The following is a 19,507-nucleotide window of genomic DNA, read 5'->3' on the forward strand; positions in this document are numbered from 1 at the left end:
CTAGTGGACCTCCAATCCCCTAGGAACCCCCTAAGGGTGCTCCATGTCAACCGACTGAAGCCTCACTTTGAGAGGACAGAGGTCAACATGCTTCTAGTGACAGATGAGGGCATGGAGGAGGAGAGTGAACCTCTCCCCGACCTCCTCTCTGCCAAGGAAGATGATGGGTCAGTGGAGGGTGTCATTCTCTCTAACTCCCTGACCCCAGACCAGAGTGGTGACTGCTACCAGTTCCTGGGACAGTTTGCCTCACTGTTCCCCCTCACCCCTGGACTCACACACCTGTGTGTCCATGACTCTGACACTGGAGACAGTCCCCCTGCAAAGAACAAAATTTACAGGTTGTCAGATAAGGTGAAGGCCAGCATCAAGAAGGAAGTCTCCAAGATGTTGGCTCTACGGGTTATTGAGAAATCTAGTAGTCCTTGGGCCAGCCCTGTGGTGCTGGTACCCAAGGCTGCTGCACCCGGTGCCAAGCCAGAACTCCAGTTCTCTGTGAACTACCGGGGTCTCAACTCAGTCACACGGACTGAGGCTCACCCCATCCCCCGAGCTGATAAGCTCATAGACAGACTAGGCGCTGCCAAATTCCTCAGTACTTTTGATCTCACATCAGAGCACTGGCTGATCGCTTTGACTGAGGGGGCCAAAAGGGGGGTCTGCACTTTCCACACCTGATGGCCATTACCAATTCCGGGTGATGCCTTTTGGGTTGAAAAATGCCCCAGCTACTTTCCAACCGTTGGTCAACGGGGTCCTAGCTGGCAAGGATGCCTTCTGCGCAGCCTACCTGGACGACAGTGCTGTCTACAGTGACAGCTGGGAGGAACACCTGCTCCACCTCAAGGAGGTGCTTCAGGCCCTGCAACAGGCAGACCTGACCATCAAGGCCAGTAGGTGCCAGATTGGGGTGGGTTCCTTGGTGTACTTAGGACACGTGGTGTACTAGAAGATGCAGCCCCTCCAGGCCAAGATTGAAACTATCAAGGCCTGGCAACCACCTAGAACACAAACTGAGGTGAGGGCCTTCTTGGGCATCACTGGCTATTACCACAGATTTGTCAAGGGCTATGGAACCACGGTGACTCCCTTGACAGGACTCACATCCAAAAAGCAACCTAGGTTGGTGAATTGGACAGAGGCTTGTCAGAAAGCCTTTGACTCCCTGAAGGAAGCCATGTGCACTGCCCCCGTCCTCAAGGCTCCTGACTACTCCAAGGAATTTATTGTGTAGCCAGACGCTTCAGATCATGGCATAGGGGTGGTCCTAGCACAGCTAAATGAGGAGGGCCTAGACCAACCAGTAGTCTTTATTAGCAGAAGACTATTACCACAGGAACAGAGGTGGAGTGCTATTGAAAGAGAAGCATTTGCTGTGGTCTGGGCACTGAAGAAGCTGAGACCATACCTGTTTGGGACTCTCTTCCGGGTTCAGGCAGACCACAGGCCCCTCAGATGGCTCATGCAGATGAGGGGTGAAAATCCTAAACTCATCAGGGGATGGACTTTACGGTGGATCATCGCCCGGGGATTGACCACACCAATGCTGGTAGTCTCTCCAGACTCTACCGCCTTAGCGATGAGAGCTCCCAGGAGGTTGGGTAGTTCTCCCCACAGCTGGGGGGGACACATGTTAGCCTTAGGGTGGTCACCCCTAAAGTTTTGTCTGCCTCTCTCCACTTTTATGATACTGTTTGTGCTGGTTTTTAGACTCTGCGCACTTTACCACTGCTAACCAGTGCTAAAGTGCATATGCTCTCTCCCTTTAAACATGGTAACATTGGAACATACCCAATTGGGCTATTTAGTTTACTTATAAGTCCTTAGTAAAGTTGACTTGAGGTGCCCAGGGCCTGAATTAATTGATACTAGTGGGCCTGGAGCACTGATTGTGCCCCCCACATAAGTAGCCCCTTAACCATGTCTTAGGCTGGGTATTGCAAGGCCTGTGTGTGCAGTTTCAGTGCCACTTTGACTTGCCATTTAAAACTACTTGCCAAGCCTTAAACTCCCCTTTTTTCTACATATATGTCAACCATAACTCGATGCAACGCCTGTCAAAATCGACGCAGCACCTGCCTCGCTGTTGAAAAAGTTGCTGCATCACCTACTGGATCAACGCAGCGCCTGCTCCTTCGTACCATCACGTCACGGATTTTCAACACGTTGTCCCAGGGCGTCAAAATATCCACATATCGCAGTGAGGAACCAAGACTGCTCTCTGAGAAATCGACGCATCTACTTGCAGCGTGGAAAGAAACAATGCATTATCTCTGCTGTGCTGTAAAATTCAACGCAGTCTGTTTTCAGAAGACTGGCTCAGTGGACCTTCTATTGTATTTTTTGCCTTGGTCCATTTGTATAGCACTTCATATCACTTGTGTGCCCCCCAAATCACTTCCTGGTGGTTAGGTAAGAAGCTACCCCATGGTTGTGCATGGTTGGAAGAGGATGGGTTGACAGTGTGACCTGTTGGGAATTGCTGGGTTGCATGAGGTTAAAAGTGATGTTGTGGAGTATGTGTGGCTTTGTAGAGAGTAGAGAGCTGTAAGAAAGATAAAGTCACGCTTACAGGTATGTACTATCGTCTGGATGGTTGGGCAAAAGACTACCTGGATTGATGTTATGAGCTGGCCAGTTGTAGGTATAAATTGGTGTCTATGAGGGAAGCCCCTTGTAGACCACTATATTTGATGCATGATGGTTGGAGGTACACTTCAATTGTGGGGTGGTAATTTTGAGTAGTTTAAGATAATGTGTGTTTGTTCTATCATTCTCTAATTTAAAATGCTTTTATTGGGGTAATTTCATTTGGAACAGTTAGACCTTTAATGCCCTCTTTAATTAAAAGTATTTGTATGTGATCTGTATTCATAATTGTAGCAATTTTCAGAGCTTGGTCATTTGCACAGAGAAAGAAGTGCCTCCAAAGCACATTTCTATCGTAGAATGGAAGATCAGCAGTCGACCCAATCAGAATTAAAGTTCTGCCTTGAGTGTAGGGCTGTAGCTTTAGGTGTAACTTATAGGATCAATACCATGGGTGGTCATGTGAACAATGCACAGAGTCTAGCTGTGTCTGGCCATGGGCAGTCAATGAAGAGCAAGCATGATTGAAGGGATATCTTCATGCATGTGTAGATCTCCTAGCTGTCTGCTGGCAGCATTATGAATACTCTCTTAAGTCTGCACAGGATGCAGAACAGGTCTCCAAGGTACGGCCTATTAGAATAATCACATTGTGACAGGACCAAGGCAATGGTGACCTGATTTCTGTGAGGAAACCTTAACTAGCAGAAGATGTGGTGTAAGCTCTGCATGGTGCAGATGGTACTTTTTGTTTATTTGATTTTATTGTGGTAGTAAGGACAAATTGGAATCTGTGTTCACTCCCACATTCTTTACATCTCTCAAAGTGGTTGATTCATGTCAAAGATCCTACAACCATATAATGGAAGGATGATTTTGTCACAGATCAGAATATCGGTTCTTGATGATTTGAACTTGAGGTGGTAAAGAAACATCCACTCTCCCTGTTTGCAGGCACTGGCCCAGCATAGGGGGCAGGAGTTCAGGTCTGAATGACTTAAAAGCTTTAGGATGAAGCAAGTTTAAATGACACAATGAGGCCCTACAGAAGGCTATGGTTTGCACTGAACAGTAAAGGAGAAATGGTTGAACCTTGTTGAATGCTAGTGTGATAATAGATAGGAGCTGAGGAAAAAGGTGCACGCTTGACATTGGATCTTTAGGCGAGGTAGGTGCAAATTCATTTAAGTTCCATCAATACTGAGTACCTCAGTCTCTGAAGTAGGGTGAGGTGATACATTGTGTCTAAGGCAGAAGAGAGATCCAGCAGAAGTAGTGTGGTAAGTCTGTTAATGTTGATGGTGGTCTTCAGATCATCAGGGAGGGTGATCAAGTAGAATGCCTTTCCTTTGGGATTGTCAGATTTGCTATGAAGATGGGGAGGAGGTGTGGCCTAATGGCCAGAGCTGCCAACTTTGGAACGGGGGAACCAGGTCTGAGTTCCAGTGCCCACTTAACATCCTGTGATTCAGGGAAGATCACTTATTCGCTCTGTTTCTTAAAAAGAATTCTGACCTTGTGTAATGTGGTCTTGTGCCCTTGCTACATAAAACTAAAACAAATGTTTAGTTACAATATAATTTTCCAGGGTCTTGCCTTTTAAGGCATAGTGGTCGGCTAGTGCTTCTTGGGGCTCTTCTGAGCTGGTGATGCTGGAGGCTCTACTTTCTAGATTACATAATTCAGTGATAAAACTTGTGTAATTACTTAAAAGGGCAGGCTGTTACAGAAACATTAAGGGAGCATTGGAGTATCTTTGTGTTTGCTGGTGATGGCAGTGGTCAGCACACGAAAAGGCTGGATTACTTAGATGTGATCTGTAGGTCAGTAGGAGTGAAGAGGAGTAAGATAAAGGAGGAAAGCATCAGATGAATAAAGATTAACATTTGATGGGTAAATAAATCTCAGAAGCGTATGGACTCTCTTGAACCGTCAAGTAAATTTATGAGCAAAGCAAGGTTTTGACATCAATTTGTGAATTGATTTTTGTTTTTTCCAACCATCAACATGGATTTCTCATAGTCCTTAGTCAATGCGTTTCGGCCTGTCAAGTTGTAGCCTCCTTAGTATAGGACAAGAAAATATGAACACGCTTGAGGAGCAAAGGGGGCCTACCTAACACGTCAACTGACCTTGCCTGAGGGCTTTGACACAGGCGGCCTTTGGTAAAAACAATGCACCACCTTGTTGGAAGATATAAGTAATCCCCTTTGCTCCCACAGCGTGTTCACACTCCCTTGTCCTGTCCTGAAGAGTCTATAAATTGACCGGTCGAAACATGTTGACAACAGAATATGAGAAGTCAACGCTGATGGATAGAAAATATAAACCAATTTATAGATTGCTTTGCACATAAATTTAGTTGCTGGCTCAAGACAAAGTGCACTGTCTTGCAACTATCCCCTCGCCCACCCAGGAAATGCACTTTGGGCCATACCACGTTGCAACTATGTTTCTTACACAAGAATAGTGTGACTTATGTCTTAAAGTTTTTGTAGCCTTTTCTGAAATAATTACATATAAAGTAAATTGTCTTTGTGTGTGTAAGAAATATTTAGATTTTGTTGAGGTCACAAAAGTAGGTATCTGGATATGAACATTTTCACTAATGTATTACATAAATGTTCTTCTTTTCCAATATTAATCCATGTGTTATTGTAGACTAAAGAGAGAAAATTATCCTGTTAGAGTGTTTCTCTTTCTTCTGATTAATTAGCCCAAACCCTAGAGGGTTACTTGGGCATCTTCCCCTATCTTCTTCACCTGAAGTTAAGTAGCACGAGCTCGGTGGTGGCAGCATCCCATGTAGTGATCAACCTGAGTGAACAGGTCCTTTTTAACCTATGTCACTCATTTTTTTAAAGTTCTGCTGGTGTGTACTTAATTCACTCTTGGCCTACATTTGTTAGACGTAAAATGCAGTGCAGAGACGGAGTGGTGACTGCACTGGATCTATGAGTGCCTGGAAAGGGTACAAAACAGGTACAGAGCACTGCTGTGCAGTGCACAAATGGTGAGTGTATGTACTGGGTGTATGTACACCTGAGAGAGATACATTAGATGAGAGATGTAGTGCTGTACAGCGCATGAAGAGTGAAAGAATGTGCTGTGTATATGTTTGCTTGCAAAAAGTACAGTTCATGACAGGTGAAGTATTGTGCGGCGCATGTTGAATGTGTGTGCTGGAAGAAATCGCATTTGCTGTCCGGAAATGGACTATAAGAAGGGAAGGCTGATCCCAAAATGTGCCAGGTTGTGTGCTTGAAAGAAGCACACTATGACACAACGCAGAAAGGCTATAGTACTGAGCAGTGTGCACAGAATGTGTGGGCTGAATGTATGGGTGTTTGTGATGACACAATGCATGAAGGTAACAATACTGAATAATGTGTGTGCTATGTCCATACGTTGGGTGCAAGTAGGTCTGTAATGATACATTACATGGAGGATCCTGGGTTCCATTTTGAGAAGCCCAACCTGTCTGTTGTAGACATGAGGAGTAGAGGAATCTCCTGAGACAGATTTGTGAATTGGGTGGGACATATTGGAGAAGGGAGAGAGAGAAAGACTACTCCTGTACACTTCAAAGGGTGCTCTTTGATTCAGTGGAAGATCACAAGGAAAGGGCCTGAACACGTTTCAGGAAGGTGATGGGGCTGATAAAGGAATCATACAGAGTAGGGCTGGGAGCCCAGTAGGTTAAACCTTTTGATTCACATATCACTGTGGCTGATATCCAGGTGTGAACTCTAGTCACTCTAGTCACTCACATGGCTTGTGTTGTGGGAGTGTCAGCTTCGGAGTCTTTCCTGCCGTGTGGAGGAGAGTGCTGGAGGGAGCATGGTCTAGTGGGGCGCCAGACCTACAGAGAGGACTCCTAGTGCGAGGTGTGAGGAGACCACTGTGCACTGAACAGGTCATTGCTCGTGTGCTGCATCAGATCAGTGACCCCCCTGTATGCCAGGAGAGGGCCTTCGTGCACTTAGCTGTGAATCAAGTGCTGTGCGAAGAGCGTGAAACCCATACCACCTTGCTGCGGTGACCCTGTATGCCAGGATGTGCTGCGGTACAAGGTACTGTGAAGTTCGGGCCGTTGCCCAGAAAACTGAAGCTGGAACCTGTGAGTGCACCAGGAAACAGTTTGGAGAGCACTAAACTTACTGTGCCAATGGAAGCAGGGAGCACTTCCAATCGCTGTTGGAGCCTGCCACGCAGCTCAGGGAGAGCCTGCACTTTGCAGATTCTGCTGTGTTCTGTGTGCAGACCAACTCGACCAAGCAGTACTGGAGCACTGTGAGTGTCCGTGGTCAGGGCACAAGCTGAGACAATAATCATTTCCTCACTGCTGTAGCCGGTAAGACTTGATATGGGCCTGCCGAGCCTCTGGGTATTTACTGCTAAAGGTGCTGCGGCACCACAGTCACCTCAAGAGGATTGCTATTGCTTATGAATATAGTAATACTTCTTTGAATGTGTAGAGTTAGAAACAAATATATTTTTTATATAAAACAAGTATTTGACTTAACGTTGATTTATTGGCATTGCTGAGTGCACTTTGAGTTATGAGTGGTGTTCACTAATAAACATCTACTGCCCTCCCAGGGAACCTTTGACTGCTCGTCCATAGCTACCACTGAGATTCAAGTGCAGAAAGGGTACCCATTGCTCAGGATCCATAGTAGGTCGGGCCACGGGCAGTGCTTAATTTGTGCTTGTTATTTCCGGTGCTGAGCACCGGCACTTATTTGTGAGGGCCGGAGCTTATTCTTTTGCCTCAAGCATTTGCTGCGAGCAAAAGACATATGTGAAAGACGGAAGAAGGAAAAACTAAAAAGCGTCATAAAGGGAGAAACTAGAACGTTGCAGGATGAGCTGAAGGGGCAGGGGTGGCCGTAAATGGATTAAAGAGGCTTCATGATTACGCTGCCTCAGTATTCAGTGCCTGCAGATTTAATTACAGCAGCCTCGTGTTTAAGAGAAGGGCTTTGAGCACCGGCACCTCCTAATTTACAAATTAAGCACTGGCCATGGGATGTCAGGAGTAAAAGGCCACAGCCACCACTGTTGGGCCCAGTAACCCCTGCATGCCCCATGGCCCTTTCAAAAGGGTTCTGAACGTGTGTTTAATCTCTGTGGATGGATTCAGTAAATACTATCATTTATATTCTGTGACGTCTCCTACATTATGACATACCTACTAACAATGGGCATTTTTCAAGCACAACTTTAAATTGCGTTATTCCTAGTAATAATAGGTATTTTTTCACCTTACTCATTGGTAGCCATTTTAGCAGAAGGAGAAGAGTATGAGTCGCTCTTCAAACCCGTAATACAGATTTCCGCCTGATAACCAGCAGAGGATAAGTTTCGTGTTTTAAGAAGACGTTCCTAATTCTTGCTTTTGGAGTTCACTTCCAAACTCCAGATGGCCAATTTGCTGCTCCTGCATTTCTTAGTAGAAAAATGAAGGAGAAAAGAGCGGGCAATACAAGCTACATAAAATGTACTCCATGTGCCAGGCTCATCACTCTGGCAGGGTAATAAGGTCAACGTGAAAACAACCGGAAGGCACATTCGTCGGTAAACATGTGCGGAGTGAAAACGGGGCGGCCTTATGCTGTAGAACTCGAGCCCATCGAGTCAATTGCCAGAAAACACGACATGACCTTTCAGATCCAGTGAGCATCAGCTCGTGCGCACGGACTGCCGTGCTCCATTTTCATTTCACTGCTGCCCCCTCAGGGCCTCAAGTCACCGGATATAATAGCCCATGCTCAAAATCTGCACTCCTGTAATGAAAAAATAAAAGCCACACATGGCACCCAGTTTGACCCTGGTCGCAGATTTATTTTTATATCAGTGCTTAGCTCCATGTCTCCATAACCTGACGCGTCTCCTCTGCGCGAGTCACATTTCTTTATCCCGGATGGGTTGGGATATTGCTTTCCTGTGGACAAAAGTAAAAAACGAGGGATGGGCTGGGGAGGGGTGGTCAAGCAACAGGCCCAGGAAGAAAAAGGCTCAAAGGTGTGAGAGAACCTTTCCATCCCAGCTTTTAGATGGAATCCGATTGTGTCTGTATCGGTGGGTGGGTGGATTGACCTGCTTGGGTCCACCCAATGGGGTATGCCCCGTTCGAAATGGCGATACCCAGCTGTGGCTCCTTTGTTAAGGCGGAGGAGCGTCGCCTCACTGCTCTAAGCAGTGCAAAAAATAAAAAATAAAATGATAATAACGCAATGTTATGATCATTTTATTTTTCACATAGAGCCAAGTTAGGGCGGGGCTGGGCTGTGTCACAGGGAGGGGGGGTATGTGCACCATAAGTGCGCATGACGGCTTGGCTGGCCATGTTGGGCCAGCCAAACAGACTTGCCGCTTAGCATTTCTCCACCCGGCTGTATGGCACAGCAGCGTGGAGAAAGTGCACAGGCTCCCACCCACTGTCTGAATGCCGAACCAGGAGCTCAGACCAATGATGACGATGCTGACATGCTGGTGACATTAGTGTCATGATTGGCTTAGGGGAGTCTGGGAACCTGTGTGCTGCCAGGAGTCAGGAAGAGGACGGAGGAGCAGCCGCCACTGGCTTATTCCCACTGCATTTAAAACGTGGAAGGGAAATATGAGAAGCCACAAATCTTCCCTGCTTCCCAAATATTGCAAGTGATCGGCTGGTGTACAAAAATAGCCTATATGGCGAGAGCACAGTCTTATCAAAGGAACTTTTGTGTTATTGAATTTCTATTGTTTACTAGTTGTTCGCATTTAATTTGCGGTAACATATTTATTAAGTGCCTCTGCCCTTATTGAGAGATTCGACATGCTCTGTAAAGTTACAGAAATGTAAAAAAAACTGTTGCTTTCTACTCGAAATGCACAGTTTCAGTAAAGACAGAGTGCACCTGAGGTGTAAGCATAGCCAACAGCTGAGGCCAAGCATCACCAGGTACAAAATGATTACATAAAGGGACCTAATGATGAGGCCTGGTGCAAAATCTAGGAAAAACAGGTGCTTGTCTAGAGCTGGGGACCATGGTGGGAACACTTACATGAGGAGCCAGCTTTGCCAGGTGCTGAATTAGCTTGTTCGTCATGGCTAGTGAGGGTTGCCTGGTTAATACTTCACTGTCCCCTGCTTTACCCCATCACATCATTCATGTTCACAATGTCCTTACCACTTGAGCCTATGTGGAGCACCAATCATAAGCGACCAGAGGAACCATTACTTACAGTAATAAGTGTCCACTGTTGTATATGTGATGCACTATGCTAGCCCAGGCTGATTAGCCAAAGATACACTGCATTCCTAGATTAGTACAAAGCCCAGCCTTAGCCTGATGTCTTCCACATGACACAGGTCCACTCAGCAGCAGTGCTTATGTTACAGTTGTAGTAAAGCAACCAATGGTAAGCATTTGAAAGTCTTGGTGGCCCTTAGGCATGGACATTCATTTTAGAATGTCATCAAAATGCTGAGCAACAAATAATTCATTTGTAGAGAGTGAAACGTTTAGGAATCATTTGTGCAGAATAATATATTTTGACTCCCCCCACGTGTACTCTGTAGACTTTTTGGGGTAAGATTAGAAGTCATGAGATGTTCCCTAATAGTATAACTAAGTTGGACATTGAAAGGAGGACCTGATTTTATTGTTGGTGATAACGGGCAGATTACACTTTAGGACTCATTTAGCACATGGTGATCATGTGGGAAGTCATTCGACTACGAAGCCTGCTGTGTCAATCCAGCTTCTGCTCCCCTGGGGGCGGGGGAGGCAGGCAAGGATCTCTACATCTATTGCAGTACCGATAAACCAGCAGCTCCACCGTAGGCTGAGGGAAGTGCAGAGCAGGTGCCAAGTAGTTTTAGCCATGGTCAGCATTTCTGTTTATTATCAAAAATAAACTCATTTCTGTACTGAAAAAACAATCAATCAAAGTTTCTGAACAGGGTACAAGCTGAGAGTTCATGTGGGTAGATGGCGTCTACCCACTCTTTTCACACAGTGGATGCCATCTACCCTGGCATGAGGTTGGGCCCCACAGAAATGTACTAAACATTTCCTGGTGTAATTTTCAGACACTGGGACATATTCAGCAGCGCCTGCACATTGTCTCCTTTCCAGAGCTTCAATAGTAAAAAAAAAATAAAAAAAAAAAAAGTGCCAGGGCCCTCATCAGGAGTCCATTGCAGCTTGTACCTCCCATTGCATCTGCCAATGACACTACCATCACAACTATCGATCACACTCCTACAAGTGTAACAATTTAGACTATTCCAGGCCCCCGGAGATAACAATGGCTTGGGTGGCCAGTATGAATCATTTTTAATGTATATTTGATTATTAAACAAGTATTGTTGTGCTCATCTCTTCATTCGACAGACAGCGCCACCAAGTGGCACACTGTCCTAAGTGCTGGTGCTGACAAATAGGTGCCAGCTATGAGCACCGCCAACCACTGGCTCAAATCAAGCACTGCTGCTTTTGTTCCAAGCAGCAATGTACAGGCAAGGAGGGAGCTTATCAGATTCCAGCTGGGCCTATAGCAAAGATAATAATTAAGGGGCCATCTGGCCTCCTGTTGTTAGGCTATCCTAGCTAAGAGCTTTCAGTAGACTCACATCTAAATGCAATGGAGGGGAAACAAAGGAGCACAGCTTATCACTTCACTGTTACTTTAGAAAGGCATGTTTTTGACTATGTTCAGTCCCTGTATATAAGAGATGTGCATGCACCGTAGGAATGTCAGGTGTGAAATGTCCCAGTATTTACACAAATAACAATTTAAATACTACTATTTTGTTTTATTTCTTTTATAGCGCTATAATGCTACTTATCCCGTTTCATGGTGTCATAGCGTTTAACATCGCACCTACACATTACCACACATACACATTATACATTAACAATTAATCATATGTGTGTAAATCAATGTGCAGTATGTGTTACATAAAACAGCGAGGATCACAAGGTGAAGGGGCCACATGTCTTTTATAGTTCACTGTGCTGTATTTGAATGATTACAATTTATGAACAGCAAATAAGTAAAGGATCTGTGTGTTAAAAGCAATAACCCATTTACCCATTTACATAAAATAAAAGTCTGTCATCTTCATTTTAGGTAATCTGCTTTGCAGGAGACCTATTAATCCTCTATGATACTTTGATTCACAACTGCTACTAGACAAAACACAAATCTCTCCACCAAACACATTAACATCCAGAGTCATCCTACCATTATTATTGTAATACACTGAGACCTAGTTGGCACACAACTCTGCAGTTGGTGCCTAAACCTGATAAGATAGTTTAAAATGCAGACATTGCAACCAACTAAGCAGAACAGATTTACTGTCACGTTGAGGCCCAGATTTTACATTGGGGTTGCATTGCTTTTTGGCACAACCTCAAATGCCAAATATAATTTGTTATATATTGTAATGTGCTCCAACGTATTCATGATAGACCTGCTAAACATATGTGTGAGGTCCTAATAGCTGATGTCACTTTCTGTGAGGTCATGGGTTGTGATTCCACTTTCTGTGATTTCAAATGTGGTCATATGTCGTGATGTCACGCACTGTGATGTCATGTACCATGATGTCACTTGCATACTGCCTAACTTGGTTAGTCCCCCCCAATCCACTTCTCCTTTTAGACTTGTGCCCTGACATTCAGGGAGTTTTCTGTCTGCATGTCAGGGCTATTATTTAATACCCCTGTCCGGGGCAGCCAGTTTGGGAAATCTAGTGAAGTTCCTATGCCCTGTGAATATGACCTGGCTGCATAGGTGCGAACGAGCCACCAGGACAAGGGCCTACACTGCTTAGCTAGCTGAGTTTCTTCTACCACAAACCCCCCCAGTTCCACCACCTCTAGAGGGGGCTGTAGAGTTCCGGTTTAAAGAAATGAGGTACAATGTACACGACCACCATTACTGCTCATTTTTCCACACGTTTTTTCCACATCTATTCCCATTCATTTGTCGGTAGTAAACGTAAATGTATTTACGAGTACTGAGATTCGGTTTCACCAAGTAAAACCATATCACACATCAGTTTTACCACTGAACTGTGAATGTGTGCAAACGGTAAAACGTGTGGTAGCTGGATTATTACATTTTTTCACTGCTGCCAGAGGATTGAAAATGAACCCTGAAGTTAGAGTCTGTAACATAACAATGAAAAAGCACTCTAGTCCCTCCCTTGAGATAATACATTAATTCCATTGTTAGTTCTTGAAACACCCTCCACTATTCACTGTATGTTGAGACATATAAAAACATTATAGCTTTTTAAATTGATTTGTTTATGATCCAGTGGAAGGAAATTCAGTGGGTGCATGCTTCTGTTGCATAGGTCTTTGAAACCTAACAGTCATAAATGGGAGTTCTGAAATAAGCATACCACCGACGCTTTGCCTGACTACCTCAACTGTCATTAACAAGAACTGTTGTGTAGCATTTCTGCAAGCATCTTTTGTAGGTGACACTATCTGGACAATGAGAACCTGGGAATGAGATGGGATTCATTCATTTTCTTTTTGTTGTGTCAATGACAGACTCAAAGTCACCTAATCCTGTACTGTTTTACATTGGAGTACTGCCTGGACACTTTCATCACAAGATTAATAGACAAATTCATGCACGTGCTCAGAAACTGATGGGAGATCTGGAGAATCCAGAGTAGTTCTGGCAGAATAAGACTAAACACGTGAAGTAGGGGCATAATCCATCCCTCTGCCGAGACAACAGATCTTTTAAGTAGGCTAAGTGGTCTGCGTGGAGGCAGAAATGATCATACTGAAAGGACAGCTTTGTTTCAGATTAGTAAAACTTGTAGATTGACCAAATGAGGTGTGAACAAAATACTGGGGTCTTTTCCACTTGGCTTTTGTAAAGGGATTGCTAGGGCAGTTGTGACATTCATTAACCTGTAAATAGCAATCATTGTTACTGATCAGTGCAACAGTAATCTCTCTAACGCCATGGAAGAAAGAGCAACTGATTCAGCTCTTCCAGGAGTACAGCCTACGGGATGAAGGCTACATAAGAAGATCTATAGTTAATGCTTAACAAACTGAGCTTTACTGGCACTTAATGTAAAGAAATTCCCTAAGAAATCCTGGCCTGCACAAGATACATATTAACTGCATTTGAAGGAGTAACCTAGGTACAAGAAGTTCAATTTGATATAGGCATGTGTGTCAAGCATTGAATCTAACAAATTCTAGAATAGCATGTATTGGAAGGCCAGAACCAAATCTTCTGCTCAGTGCAATGATTAGTACATAGAAATGATTTACATGTGGAGGCTAGGTGAAGTTGACAGGGAGGAAATTGTCACCACATCTATGTGAGCAAAAGTCTTACACCGGCCTGCTACTTAGTTTGATGCCTTATTCCTCTTTTCTGCTGCAATATGTGTATTGATTGTCAGATGATTTAGCGTGACTTACGCCTGGCAGTACACCAGTGGCTGTAGTGAAAGTGCCTATAACAGGTAAACCCACACTGGTATCAGGATACCCAGACCATAGTGTGATGACGTTAGCGAAGTGTAGAGATTCAGCTTGCTTAGAAGATACATTAAAAAAACACCTCTAAGCTGGGGATACAAAATGTATATACATGAGAGTAACTCATTTAACATTCAGCCCACATGTGTACATAGTGATAAAAAAAACAATGCCTTGTTTATAAGCATCAACACAAACACACCATTTACATAATGCCAAAATCCAGAAAACTGGCCTTATATCTTTGCCACATAAATTACCTATTCATTCCTTCCAGCACACAGAGAAATAATCCAATTATGCAGTGTACTATCTTCATGCTTTCCTTACTTGCAGACCTTCCAGAGGAATTCAGATGATGGAATCACACCTCTCACACTCTCCGCCAATTCAAATGCCTTTTTCAAATCTTGAATCTAATTCTAATTCAATCTTCTATGAATTACATAAAAGGGATTGACCTCTAAGAAACCAGCATCCCTCACCAAGTATCTGTCCTACCTCACCCCAGACAGGTCCTCCACAATCACTCCACTGTCTCTGCGAGGCACAAGCCCACTCACACAGAAGGCTGTTGGTGCACAGTCACAACGTCCAACCTTTGGAAGACTCAAATCACCCACCTCCAAAATACTGCCAACCTATTGACCTTCTGAATGTTGCTAAAAATCCACCTAAAATCTGAGCCCTAAAACTCTTCACTACGTGATCTATGGTACCTGCAAAGCACCCCAACAACTTGACACTACAACCTGAAGACCCCTTCGATCACCAGAATCTCTATGGGTTTCATGAAATGAGGTTTGGCTGCCCTCAGTCCTGTGAAGTGTAGGACACCCTACACGTAGCATTAAGGACGACACAAAAACAAAATCAGTGAGCAACAACGTTTAAAGAAAAAGTTCAGAAGGGGTGCATCCACAGTCCTATGTTCATCAGTCGTATTCGTGATCAATGAATTTCGTAAAAGCAGGGTTACCTATCGCTCCTTCTCACGCATGCTATATACCTTGCACAGGCTTTTAAATTAAGACCGTGGCAGCCTTACAGTTAAAGTTGCACAGCAGCGCCTCTTGTATTGGCATTGTGTTCTCCTAGCTTTACAATGCAGGATATATTTCTTCTACAGCTGCCTGCCATTTTCTCAAAACCATGTCTCCGTCCAAGTCTCTGTGGTCCTGTAGTATTCAGTGACTGTGACTGTTCTTCAAAGACCATGATCCCTCCAGAGTAACGTTCTAAAATTATTATGACATTCCGGCACAAATTAACCTTAAGTGGGGATAATATTTTTGCTGGATGGCCGCAATTGTTTCCAAAGGCAGCACAGGTGCTAAAGACCACTGTGGCATGCAACTTTCCCCGAGTCCTGCCGTGCAGGCCCGGTGTGCATGCATCATTACCTGGGCAGTTAAGGGTAGGCTACAGCTAAGGTGATTAGATTCCATGCGGTGAAAGCAGAGAGGGCCTAAGGGACATCTCGGACCAGCTATTACAGCAGAGCAAAAAAACACTTTTATAGCCACATGTTCTGTTTTTCTCCTTTAAAACAGCACAGATGTGGCAGATTCGAAAACTAATGAGTCCATAAAGTCTGGGCTAGCTGCATCTTTCGTTTTCTCAGTGGTGTTGTGAGAAAATGGGATAGGATGTCTGTGTCCAGAAATGTTTTGTGGGGTTTCCGCGTCCCGCCTGTGCTGTGCTCCGCTCCCTGCACTCCTCTCAAAGTCTTGGGGGAGAGAACACAGACAGTGAAAAGACAAACCAAGGAAGATAAGAGGCGAAAGGCTGATTAGGAAGAGCAAGAGAACGTAGCAGAGAAAACAGCGATACTGGGGACAGAAAAGAGGGGAGGGGACGAGAAAGGAAACTGAGATGAAAGAGGAAAGAGAAAGACGCAGCACTTGATAAGAAAGTTGGAGAAGGGGTACCCACAATCAGGATTGCAGCAACTGCTGTAGGCAAGTACAGTTCATGCAAAATAAATAAATACGTAAGCGTGTGTGTCTTCTTTAACAACCCAGTAGTTGTAATGTTCGGGTTTAAATAATTTCTAGCCGATTACAGGCAAATAGTTTTCAACAAATGGGGTTTACTCACAAAACCTTTTCATGTAAAGGTTTGGTAGTCGAAGTCACCACAAGCACTTTCAAAAGGTGACAGTGCTGCTTTCCCGAGTAACCAAGACAATGACTTCTCCTTCTGCACAGGATGCTGCCTTACAAGTTTCTCTGACTTGTCCCCTACACGCGGATGAGCACTCAAGGCCAAGCTCCGAGGAGGTGGTTTACAGATTGATTGGATGAGGGCACAACACACATCTCAGCTTTAAGAAAGATGTCAATGTCCAGCTCAAAAATCTATAGGAATATACTGATAGTTGCAACAGTATTACTATACAATGCAGTAAGAAAACTAGGTCCACTGGCTCTACAACATTCAGGATCACTAAATGATCACAGACACCAGAAACCCCATGAAAAAAACAAAATATAAATGCAGTTACTATGATGATGCAAACATGTGTAATTCGCGATGCCTGTCCAACTGCAAACACAAATTAAAATGGAGCATGTCAATCCTCTTGCCAAAACTGAATTACTTTCTTACTGTTCGCAAACCATAACTTTAAATGATGCTACTGGTCATCAACAGTAAAAACAGGGTGAAAAAAACGAGAAAAGCAGTGACTATCAAATTACAGTGCAACAGTGAACTACAAGTGAAAACTGCGAAGTGTCTTGAAGATCGGGAAAGTGAGTCACAGGGTCCAGAAAAATAAGCCTATCTTCCAATTTAGAGCTGGACCTTGGCAGTCCCTTAAACTGGGGACATCATATGACCTGGAGGCTCTATAGGCTTGAGGCAGGTGGCTTCTCACTGAAGAGAGACTAATCTTGATGATCAAGCATGAACAAATCACAGTCTGAACTCCCAGTAGGGTTGTGCAAGTGCACTTTCATAAAGGGATTTCATTGATTCTTCTCAATCCAGCTAACACAGAAGTTAACATGTTGCTCGATGTCTCACATTGAGTCAGATGAAGACAAAAACAATAAAAGCAGGATGTACAGAGAAAGTACTACCCACTAGCAGTTACTGCTCAGTTCACCTACACAGGTAGCCTTAGTTCCTTGAGGCACACATCTTTCTACCCCTGGTCATGGGTGGATGGAGCTTTTGTGTGCTGTGTCTGCATCTCTGCACTTCTTCTATTGGCTGGGAGCGCCCATCCAAAAAAATGCAGCAGTATTGTGTTACAGGTCAGCAGAGCTTTAGCAGGGCCTTAAGACTTGTTCCCAACAAGGAGGAAATATGTAACATTCAGTTCAACATCCCGGAAGCACTACAGAAGCAGAGTCCAGGATAGTTCAGTAAGCCCCTTTCATGTTATATTAGAAAATCTCCCAGTTAGGCAGCAGCATACTATCAATGAGAATCTTTCTAGTCCTTAAGGTTGCAATCTGGTTTAACCAACCAGATTTCAGCAGGCACGTTCCTGAGAGGGTTTCTAGGTATGGCACTCATTGCTTTTTTCCAAGATTGCGTGGCAGTAGCTACTGGTTACTTGCAGCTTACCATGTCGAATTTCCAGGGGGGTACTCTAATGGAAAACCTTTTATATTGCGTCGATACTGGGCCTCAAAAGCAGGAAACGTCAGTGGAATAAGTGGCAGATAGAGCTGCCTGTCAAGGCCACTCACATGAAAGGCAATATATCTGCGGGAGCACTCCCTAACCCAAGGACAGCAACCTTCAGAGCACTGCTTTTAACCATGTTCGGGCAGTTGTTCTCCAGGGGACAAGGAAAAAAGGAAGAGGGAGAAGATGTCTGGAGTGTCAACTTGTTCAAGGTTGAGTTGTCTTCAGGACCATATACCACTCTAGTAAGGCAAAGGTATTATATGGTATGACTATGTAGTGCTACCATGGAATGTGAACACAATGCCCAGTAGTGGACCTCGGATTCACTCCCAGCAAACCCTAGCTCAGTCCTGGTAGTGTGGCAAAGAGCAGTCTGGCTATTTAGAAGAACATGTGTAAAGCATTTCACATTACCAGCATGGACGATAAGTAAATTACATGACTCAATAGAAATCTGACACCAATTTAGAAACATAGATTCAATTCTAATCTTAATTTAGACACCAAAACAAACTTTGTAGCTTTTGTACAACCGTAGTTATGAATTTTTAAGTCTTAAGAAAACACAGTACATTGTAGATTTAAAGGCCTTCCATTGAAGTCAATATGGAAAATAGCAGTGTGCACTTGGGCACTTGTAGGGTGAGCTCGAGGAACCCACAGGAGCTTAAGGTTCGGCGGGGACGTAGACCAAGATTCAACAGTTAGACTTTTGTTACCTTGCCCAGGGAGTCTGGTTGCAGAGGTGACTTGGCTGTCCTTGGTGCTGAATGGTCCACAGTGGCTGGTGCATTTTGCACTCTGTTGCAAGACTGGACTTGGGGGTGGACGCACACTCCACCCTTCAGATGTAGAGGTCTTTGCAGGGCCAGGAATTGACAGTTGGATCTTCTCCACCTCGTCCGGCGGCTATGGGTGCAGAAGTGGCTTCTAACTGTCAATCACAGGGCTGGTCGTGCCAAAGATGCTTTGCTGCTCCAGTTGAAGGCACTTTCTTCAGGCTGAAAACCCACAGGAGAGGGGTTACTGGCAACGTCGGTCTCCATGCTGGGGGGCTTCTCTGGAATGGGTGAATGTTGTGTGGCTGTTGGTTTCTGGGCTGTCAACAGACAAGCCCTTTAGCTGCAAGGGTGATCCACGAGCTTTTTGGCGGATGGAGGTTGTTTGGCGGGGAGTAGAGGCTTGAAACCTGTGATGGGCCTTACTCCCACTCTTGCTGGGCACCGAGTTTCTTTAGGCTGAGACACGCAGAGACTGTCAGTTTTCAGTTCTTTGATCTTAGCCCGCCTTTACTCATGCAAGTTACAGGGGACTGGTGCCACCAGTCAGGAAGGTTCTCCTTGGATTCTCGGTGTCCTCTGGGGTCCCTCTTGCTGGGACCAACATATCTTCACCTTGGGCACACGTCAGGGATGTGGTTCCAGTACTGGTCTCCGTAGGTCACTCTGTGTCCTCTTCTTTGCGTTGGGGCTGGAGTCCAAGTCCTGTTGTTGGTGCGGATGTCTCTTTGTGCCCCCTTCTTCTTTTCCAGGTAAAATCTAAGTTCTGGTGCCAAGAAATCCCCTTAAATCCTCGTTTAGGAGGAGTTTAAGGGTGTGAAGGATAGTTGCTAATGGGCTACTAGTCCCGCTGCCTAATCCGCCCCTGTAGTTACGACTTCCTGTGGGAGTACGTCACTCTTCTACCCAGAACGCGCTATTCTTAGGTTTGCCAAGATGGTAGAACCCTCCCTCAGCTGTGCAGACCTCCTA

This window comes from Pleurodeles waltl, chromosome 3_1, assembly GCF_031143425.1.
Source record: "Pleurodeles waltl isolate 20211129_DDA chromosome 3_1, aPleWal1.hap1.20221129, whole genome shotgun sequence".
NCBI classification, from domain to species: Eukaryota; Metazoa; Chordata; class Amphibia; order Caudata; family Salamandridae; genus Pleurodeles; species Pleurodeles waltl.